Below are 10,582 nucleotides of genomic sequence, written 5' to 3'. Positions count from 1 at the left end.
CGTAACAGTTTTTTATAATGCTCACCTACAAAGAAAAAATTAAATGCTTTGAGGCCGCAACAATAGAAAATTTTGATTTTAGTCATATTTACACAAGTCTCCCCACTAATAAAATCGTTTAAAAATGTTTCTTTTAAAATGTTTCTTATAACAAATCACCATCGTTTCACAACAAACGGATTCTTACAAGACATTAATTTGTTACATGACGACACATTTATGCAATTGTTTAACATGTCTTTTAACAAAGACGAAAAATACCTATGAAAAAAAACTTCAGACCAAAAGTTGCACATTTAAATTTTTTCTAACTTGGATTTTTATACACAACAGATCAGTCTCGCTTGTAGATATACTGATGATATTATTATACTTAGTTATCAAGACTTTCTTGACGCAGCTAAACAAATATATTCATCAGAACTCACTATGGAAAAACAAATATCTTTCACTAAAAAACAGCACATTATCTGGATTTAAACATCAGTATCATTAATCAAATACTTAAGTTCAAGGTTTTCAATAAAATGGATAATTTAAACTTTTCCTTCCCCAAAAACAAATATGTCAAATGAGTTATGTTACAAAGTTTACTATTCGCACCTCATTAGATGTAATATAATTTGTTTTATAAAATTTAGTTGACAAACCTTGTACATTCACTCTCGTTTTTCACAAACAACGTTCTGTTCCTACAGCATTTTGAACAAAAAATTTATTCAAGTTTACGAAAAATGCAACAACATTCTTAAAAATACTACGAGATGTATCTAACACAGCTAATTCGACTTTAACTAATCCTTGTCACTTTACAAACACACGTGGAGCGGGAAGCACGAAGTCCCCCACTGGGTCAGCGCAAAGTTTACGGACTTGCAACGTTCAAATACAAAAATATAGGGTTCGATTTCCCGTAGTAGACAGAGTAGAGATAGCCTATTGTGTAGCTTTGTGCTAAAACAAACTTAGTAATGAAGAAAGTGAAATACCATGAAGTAACCAAACCGAAAAGTAAATACAATAGGAGTCGAGAAAACTCTTGAGTAATAATAACACTTAGAATAAGAAATAACAATAATGGTAAATATGAACATCGAACAACTAGTAAAATTAATGTAACTTAGCTAATGACGTAATAATTTACTATATAAAAAGCTATTGTATTAAATTTAGGAAGAACATAAACTAACAGAAGGTAGCATTAAAAGCGCTCAATGTATGAAAGTAAACAAGTTTTACGAAATTAAAGTGTAGACGTGAAAATTGAAAAAAAAAGTCGTAATATTGTTCAAATCCCCTAATTAGTAGCAGCATATAAATATATATATATATATATATATTATTACATTTAAAGTGGTTGTATTTTAATTAGAGTATTAATATTTTTGCTATTTACTGTATGATTTTGTAATTCGTTCAATTTATTATTCATTATTATTGACTATTTTGTACCTTCAAGAACATTAGTATTTTGCTGTGCTATCTGTGTCTTGTTACTCGACTATACAGCGGAAGAGTAACACGTGTTACAGTAATTTGTCTCAGGTGTGAAACTACTTTAAAATTACACTGTCAGGTTCGTTTAATGGGCAATCATTGGTTACAAGAAGTTGTTAGGCAGGAGTGTGTAAAGTTTTGCGTATACTGAGTTCTTCAAGGAACATTAATTTTAAGATGATAGATTAAGGAAACACTAATGTTTATGTGTTACGCAAGTATATTCTAATCTTTCTTTAATGTTACTTCCATTAACAGCATTGATTACAATGTTAAATATATCTTATTTTTATCAATATCTTAGTATACTGATTTTGCTGGCCAAACCTTGTGATATGTTATTGGATTACGACCGAAAGTTCCGCTCACAGTAAGAGTACCTAACTGATGAAAATCTTTCTAATTTATCAGTATTAGCTACACTCATTATCGGGTTCACTTTTAAATATGATCTATGTTGGTAGTTTGCTTTGATTTTAATTTTAATCGGGTGGATAAATCGTATATTGTAATAGTATCAACATGTCTAATCTTTATTGTCTAGTTTAATCTTCCTATACCCCAGATTTTATATATTATAAGAACAAATCGTGTCTATCAAATTATTTTCACGACTTACTATTGTCCCTTAAAGTACCAAACTTGTCTCTGTGGTAACCAGTTACAGTTTACTATTGTCCCTTATAATGCAAAGACTTGTCTCTGTGGCAACAGACCAGCTTTACTACTGTACCTTATAATGCTAATCTTGTCTCTGTGGTAACCAGGCCAAATCTTGTAGCTATGGTATCTAGGCAAGCTTTAATATTGTTCCTTATATTGTTAAAACTTGTTTCTGTGGTAACAAGACACACACTTTACTATTTTCCCTTATAATGTCAAATATTGTAGCTATGGTAACGAGGCACGCTTTACCACCGTTCTTTATAATAGGACTAATAACCATTCTGTGTATACTAGCATTGCTATAATACATTTGTGCCTCAAGTAAGTTTGTTTTAAAATTTACTTTGAAACTGTTAGAAATAGTTTCAAGCTAGCTAGTACGTTTGAAATTATACGCAATGTTATTAAGTTTTCACTGTGCAATTAACAGAAAATCTTAAGTGCAACGTAGAATGTTAATACCGATAAGTTCGTAGCCTTCCACCAGAGGGCGCTTAAAACAGAAACAGAATATTTTCAAATTAGCTAGGCACGGAATGTATCTATTGCGGTTTTCGGATATATTTGAAACCTCTCAGACATAGCTGCAAAGCATAATCAGAAACTCGTTTATAAGAAAATTTAATAACCTGCCAGTGAGGGAAGCGACAAATCAACATACTGCGCCTCTCGCGATTGGTTTATTTAAACTTTCTTTCTTTCCTATTTGTACATATGCTCGTGGCATATAGACTTTCTTTATAGCATGAAATTTACATCAAAGTAAGCTAAACACAGATAGTGTAAAATTGTGCACTGTTGTGTTTATGAATTCGTGAAAATCCGTCAGGATTTAATCCTGCAGAAAGTGTTTGTGAGCTTTATCATACTGCCAGTAGGTGAGTTTAAACTATACATTACAGAAAATAAACTAGAGCAAGATGAACCCAAAACACTGCACAAGTTTTTATCTGTCAAACTTATATATCGTCGAGATCGTTATGGCCAATAACGCTAAAAACCAGGTTTCGATACCCGTGGTGGGCACAGCACAGATAGCTCACTATGTAGCTTTGCGCTTAACAACAAACAAACAGAAAAGAACTCAGTACCACGTGGAACCACATGGTTTGATATTGTGGTATAAAGTCAATAGTTTACACCACATATTATGAAATATGTACTTTAATATAATGGTATCAAACTTAATGATATATCAATGTTCAGAAGATCTGCACTTAGTACGTATTCAAATAAAAGTTAAGTAAATTTTAAAAAATCATACAAGTTTACGACAAATGTTTAATCTCAACTAACCACGTGACTTATACTCTTCCAACCACACTCACGATATTTGAAGGATTTCGGTGTTTGGAGACACGTGCAAAGCAAACTGAAACACGTGCTACAAGAAAAAACGACTATTTAATGAGGTCTAACTAAACACTGGCAGGAAGTCAGAATGAGAGACCTATCAAACCGAAAAAAATATATCCACTTTGACTCGACCTGCTTAACATGTCGACTTTTCCTTCCAAATTATTGTTTTAAGAAGCCAAGTTTAGTTTGATTATTTACTTATTGATGGCTAAGTAAAGAAGTGTTAACTATTGATTAAAAATTAAAGTATATTTCTAGCGTTGAAGCGCCATATTTCACTGAAAAAACATCCATGTTTATTCAGGAGTTGTTAGATTTTTAGGAATGCAATTAAATAACATGTAATTTGATATTGTTTTAGAATAAATCTGTACAGTGAGCTATCCGTCCTGTTTACGCCACGGGATTCGAAACTCAAATTTTAGAGTTATAAGCTCTGAAGCTTACTTACTACTGAGCCACCGTAGACATGTAACAGGTAAGAGCGTATATTTTTCGATAATGTTATTACGTATATCGTTCATTCAAAATCACTGTTTTACTTATTTAAACCTGTGCTTAGAGCTGCGTTGCTAGGAGACCAGTGGCACGGTCGCGCGTGAGAAGATTTCTCGGATCTTCACAAGAAGGTAAAATACGGATTTGTTTTCTTAATTATGAAAGTTCATTAATTGGTCTGAAAATACAATCTCCATTATACTATAGAATCGCTATTAATTGGTAGTTAGTTAGCTGGCTGGATAGACATTGACGAGCTAATAATAACTATTAATTCTGTTTCATCCGTTTAATAAATCACACGTTTTAAGCAACACACCTACTTACAGCAAGTTCAGCAAGAAGAATATTTATACTCTGACAAATTAGGCTCTAAAAATTCGCTGTTTTATGTCCTAAAAGACAGGCAAGTGGGGAAAAAATATTTTCATCTTTCACACAAACACAGTGACGTGGAGTTCGATGACGTAGAGAAAAGGCCCAGCCTCTTTTCCCGCCTCTGAAAATCGAATAGCCTGGAAATGTGACAATTCTCTCTTGGCAACTGGGTGCAAAGGACGCGATTTCTTGAAATGTTATGATGCGGTGAGTAGTGTTCGTTACACCTGGTGTTAGGTGCATTATAACGTCAGGTATAACTAAGCCTTGTAAATATTGGTATGATATTTACCTTTAGGGTTAGGTTAGACATTACAATACCATTTTTTTATTTCGTGAGATTAGCATTTCACGTGTATACTAGACATTTTTTTAATATCATACTAATTTCTTAAATATTTGTTTTACTTTTAAAGTTTCGTAGTGCTCCATATGCTTCAGACTAAAGCAGAAATATAAATTTGATTTGATTTGTTTGTTTGAAGTTAAGCACAAAGCTACACAATGGGCTATCTGTGCTCTGCCCACCACGTATATCGAAACCCGGATTCCATCATTGTAAGTCCGCAGACATACCACTGTGCCACTGGGGGGCCAGAAATATAAGACCATTAAACCGTCATACAACAAATACATAATTTCTGAAACTTTTTATTTTATTTTCTGATAATAATACGCTTAAAGACAACGTTTATTGCTTGTAACTAACTAGACCTCCGATGGCTCAGCGATATATTTGAGGGTTTATAACGCTAAAAATCTGGTTTCGAAACCCGCGGTGGACAGAGCACAAGTAGCCTATTGTGCAGCCTTGTGCTTAACATAAAGTAAAAGAAGAAAAAACTCGGTAAATCTGAAAGCATATAGCGTTAAAAATTGAGTTTCGATACCCACGGTAGGTAGAGCAATGGTAGCTCCTTGTGCTTAATAACAAAGAAACGAAAAAAAAACAACTAAAAGCTTAATACTGCATCAGCGTTATTATTAACCTTAACTGTGACGTATATATTATTATTGTTTGTTTGTTTGAATTTCGCGCAAAGCTACACGAGGGCTATCTGCGCTAGCCGTCCCTAATTTAGCAGTGTAAGACTAGAGGGAAGGCAGCTAGTCATCACCACCCACCGCCAACTCTTGTACCAACGAATAGTGGGATTGACCGTCACATTATAACACCCCCACGGCTGAAAGGGCGAGCATGTTTGGTGGGATGGGGATGCGAACCCGCGACCCGCAGATTGCGAGTCGAGCGTCCTAACCACCTGGCCCATATATTATTATATCAATACAAATTAACCTAGTAAAACTTGATGAAATTGTTTTACAAACAGTCGTGTTGAAAAGAGAAAAAAACTTTCGCAATTCTCAGTAATAAGATAGAAACATAAGACCTCTTGTGCCATGTCTTAATGTCCCGTCCAGTCAGTGCTCGAATGTAAAAAAAAAAGAAAGTGAAATACAATAGCGGGTGTATTTTTGTTGTTTTGAGATTCGATGAGTGAAGACTTTTAGCAATGATATTACGTAATAAACTTTCTTACTCAAGGGGAGTCAGCTAGAGGTAATAGAACAAGGGAAGTATATTTTGTAAAACATGAGGTGGAGACGATACAGTTTTACTTCTTCATGAAGTGGGGGATCGTCTCCGTCGTTTTGTTTCATTATACATCCACTACTAAGGTAATACTGATGTAATTATCGTTATACATCCACCATTACTAAAATAATACTGATGTAATTATCGTTATACATCCACCATTACTAAAGTAATACTGATGTAATTATCGTTATACATCCACCACTACTAAGGTAATATTGATGTAATTATCGTTATACATCCACCACTACTAAGGTAATACTGATGTAATTATCGTTATACATCCACCATTACTAAGGTAATATTGATGTAATTATCGTTATACATCCATCATTACTAAAGTAATACTGATGTAATTATCGTTATACATCCATCATTACTAAAGTGATACTGATGTAATTATCGTTATACATCCACCACTACTAAGGTAATATTGATGTAATTATCGTTATACATCCACCATTACTAAAGTAATACTGATGTAATTATCGTTATACATCCATCATTTCTAAAGTAATACTGATGTAATTATCGTTATACATCCACCACTACTAAGGTAATATTGATGTAATTATCGTTATACATCCACCACTACTAAAGTAATACTGATGTAATTATCGTTATACATCCACCATTACTAAAGTAATATTGATGTAACTATCGTTATACATCCACCACTACTAAGGTAATACTGATGTAATTATCGTTATACATCCATCATTACTAAAGTAATACTGATGTAATTATCGTTATACATCCATCATTACTAAAGTAATACTGATATAGTAACACTTCAGACACATTATTGTTATAATAATTTTGTTTTTTCAAAAACAATTTGTTCTGCTTTATCTTAGCTTGCTTAATATGTCAGTACAAGTGTATTAATATGTCGGAACAAGTGTATTAATATGCCGGTACAAGTGTATTAATATGTCGGTACAGTGTATTAATATGTCAGTACAAATGTATTATGTCGGAACAAGTGTATTAATATGTCTGTACAGTATGTTAATATGTCGGTACAAGTGTGTTAATATGTCAGTACAGTATATTAATATGTCGGTATAAGTATATTAATATGTCGGTACAAGTGTATTAATATGTCGGTACAGTATATTAATATGTCGGTGCAAGTGTATTAATATGTCAGTACAGTATATTAATATGTCGGTACAAGTGTATTAATATGTCAGTACAGTGTATCAATATGTCGGTACAAGTGTATTAATATGTCGGTACAGTATACTAATATGTCAGTACAGTGTATTAATATGTCGGTACAAGTGTATTAATATGTCGGTACACTATATTAATATGTCAGTACAGTGTATTAATATGTTGGTACACTATATTAATATGTCAGTACAGTGTATTAATATGTTGGTACAAGTGTATTAATCATATTTCAGTAGGCGTTGAATACAATTTTTCACGGTATCATTTGTCTTATTATAAACTGTATCCATTCAATTCGATAATAATAGCTTTTGAATTTTATTTAATAATCCCTAGCCTATCAAATACTCTAAATCTTTCTGACGTTTATTTTTTTGTTTGTTCTTTTTTTTTCAAAATAATCCAGTATATTAATTGGAACTAGACGAGCCAAATTGTATTTTAGGCTTTACTGTATATAATCAATGTATTGCCGGTAAGCTAACACAATGACCACTGAGAAAATATACTAAATTCGAAAATAATAATAAAAATTTCCTGGAGATAAGTCATACATTTTATCCCTAAAATCATCACAGTCCTCAAGTGAGCATAACATTCACTTCACTCTGAAGCATACTCTATACCAGTTGTGTTTATTCAGTCGGTTACAAATGTATTTAATACAACAAAGGCGATAAAATCTGATATGTAAGCCTTAATTGTTTTTATCGTTTGTAACTGATAGTAATTACAATAGAAACCCAAGACATTTTCTGATAGTAAATGTAAACTGAAGGAATTTGTGAAAAACAAAACAACAACAAATCAACGCATGAGTAGAAGTATTCAGCACAAAACACTTGTAACGAATGATTAATTGTTCCCAACTTATAATCACTACTAATACAATCCCTAAGTATACCATATATATAGTTAAACTAAGGTATTCAGTTTACACTATATATATAGTTAAACTAAGGTATTCAGTTTACACTATATATATATAGTTAAATTAAGGTATTCAGTTTACACTATATATATAGTTAAACTAAGGTATTCAGTTTACACTATATATATAGTTAAACTAAGGTATTCAGTTTACACTATATATATAATTAAACTAAGGTATTCAGTTTACACAGTACTATTCACGTATTATATGAATTAGGTGTTGTGTTTTTTTCTTAAGTTACAACAATAATAGGTTTTACATTTCAAATATTTCTTCACACACGCACTCGGCCATATCCACCTTTGTGTGAAGAAATATCTGGTTACGAAATGGAATTTTTCAACAGCTAGTTCATATTTGACGTTTATAACCCGGAAGACACCTTAGGAAATACATGGGCTAAATGATCAGGTCAGAGACCTATAAGGCTTAGGTATAGTCGTCCCTAATTTTGATATTTCGACCAGAGGAGGGTAGCCAATCTGCAACAACCGCCGCCACAAGAACTTGCTTGATTCGGCTCTTTGAATCAGATTGCAGAATTGACTCTCATTTTTATAATGCACCTACATCTGAAAGTGTGAAGCGTGCTCAGTGGCATTACGTCTCGAACCTTCATATTCGCAGCCCAGCCTACGTTTGGTTAAATGATCTAATGAAGCAGAATTGTATAACATATTTTAACTATTTATTTATAGCACTTGATCTATATATTTTTATTTTAGTTTAATTACTTACTATAATTTGTATATATTATACTCGTTGCACAAAATAGGACATTAACCTTAATGAATATAAAGTTTTTCATTAACATCTGTTGCGAGTTAGTCTTTTAAGTATGCTGATGCAGTCATATACAAAAATGGTCCCAATCTTTTTTTTTATCCTTAATATATGAGAAAAAAAATGGCAATTTTATTTAGGACAACTTAAGTTATCAGTAATTGCTAATAAAAGCAAGCTACCTTCATGAGTCAGAAAATAAAACTTATCCGTTAATTAATGTAGGTAATTTAATACACCGGTATAACTACGAGTATGCAAGATCATAAACAAAGGCGTATAATGATTACAATGCACTGATTCATTATTTGAGTACTATCGCTGTTGTAGACATTTTCGGCCGTAATCCCAATATGTTCACATGAATCTTTTTGTACTTCTATATATATTCCTGCTAATGTACTCCAAAGAGTAAAAAGTAAGGCATACTATTAATTGTTAAGCATGCTAAATGAGATCTGGTATTGTTTTAGTTTTTACTTTATTAATATGAGCTATTTTTGCTGTGCCCACCACGATTATAGAAACCTGTTTTTAGCCTTATATGCTTTCACACTTGCTGCTGAGCCACTTAGAGACGTATTAATACGGCAAATAATGTGCTTTATTGTTCATACTCGGTACTATTCGATTTTATCTTTTTTTTCGGTGAAATTAATATTTAAGGTGGATAGTAACTATTCTTATAAGAACCGTATATATATTTAATAAAAGAATGATGTAAACAGTAGACTTATGATGTTTTCAAGAACATAAAGTAATTAATTTTTTCTTTGCCGACTAAACTATTCCAGAACAATGCAATTAGACACGTGTTTTAAGCAGCCCATTTGTAGCCAAAAAATATTATTTATCTTAGTCTAGGTCCTTGTTTCTTTTCAATTAACTGCTTAGAAATTATCCCACTATATGGCCTGAAGGACATAACTAATTAAGTAGCGGTTTCGCTACATTTCAGCAACCTTTTCCTATAGTTTCGTTTTCGTATATCGCAAGAACTTCCCTCTTCTGTTTCATTCTTTCGTTGTGTCCCCTCGGGAGAGGGGGGAGGGACAGTAAATTTACTGACTTACATCGCTAAACTCCGGGGTTCGATTCTCCACGGTTGAAATAGCGCAGACTGCCCATTTTGTTGCATTGCGCTGAAACAAACTTTTCTGGTGGATCAATGGTAAGTTTACGAACTTACCTCGCTAAACTCCGAGGTTCGATCCCGCGCCGTGGCCAGATCGCACATAGCCCATTATGCAGCTTTGCATTAAAAAACAAATAAACAAACAAACTTTCGCGGTATTGCTTGCAATTTTTTTGTTTTGAAGAAAATAAAAACAAAAAACCCAGGGGCTACAGATAAAAATATTTCTTCGCCCTGTTCCTTTTAAAACGAAAATATTTAACTTTATTATATGATATTAAACAGGTGTAGTGATGATATATTGGTGGATATTGCTACGCAGTGTAGTATAAACGATAATTAGATAATTCAACTTTGATATTTTTTATATCATAACGTTTCAGCTCAATCAAGCCAATTGTTAAATTCACAGAAAGTTTATTTTTTTTGTTTGTTTTTTTGAATTTCGCGCAAAGCTACACGAGGGCTATCTGCGCTAGCCGTCCCTAATTTAGCAGTGTAAGACTAGAGGGAAGGCAGCTAGTCATCACCACCCTCCGCCAACTCATGGGCTACT

At 32.8% G+C, this 10,582-nt stretch overlaps 1 protein-coding gene across 1 annotated transcript in view; it reads left to right on the top strand.

Annotated features, from left to right (window-relative positions):
• Nucleotides 1-4,490: 4,490 nt before the first annotated feature.
• Nucleotides 4,491-10,582, top strand: part of LOC106470068 (alkaline phosphatase-like) — a 38,418-nt gene continuing 32,326 nt past the window's right edge. The window contains exon 1 of the mRNA XM_022398612.1: nt 4,491-4,605. The gene's annotated coding sequence lies outside the window, so the exon portion shown is untranslated. The remainder of the gene's footprint in view (nt 4,606-10,582) is intronic.

The sequence above is a fragment of the Limulus polyphemus genome, unplaced genomic scaffold (genome assembly GCF_000517525.1).
Source record: "Limulus polyphemus unplaced genomic scaffold, Limulus_polyphemus-2.1.2 Scaffold3803, whole genome shotgun sequence".
Taxonomy (NCBI): domain Eukaryota; kingdom Metazoa; phylum Arthropoda; class Merostomata; order Xiphosura; family Limulidae; genus Limulus; species Limulus polyphemus.
The sequence above is the reverse complement of the archived record's forward strand: the minus strand, read 5'-3'. Positions and strand labels throughout refer to the sequence as shown.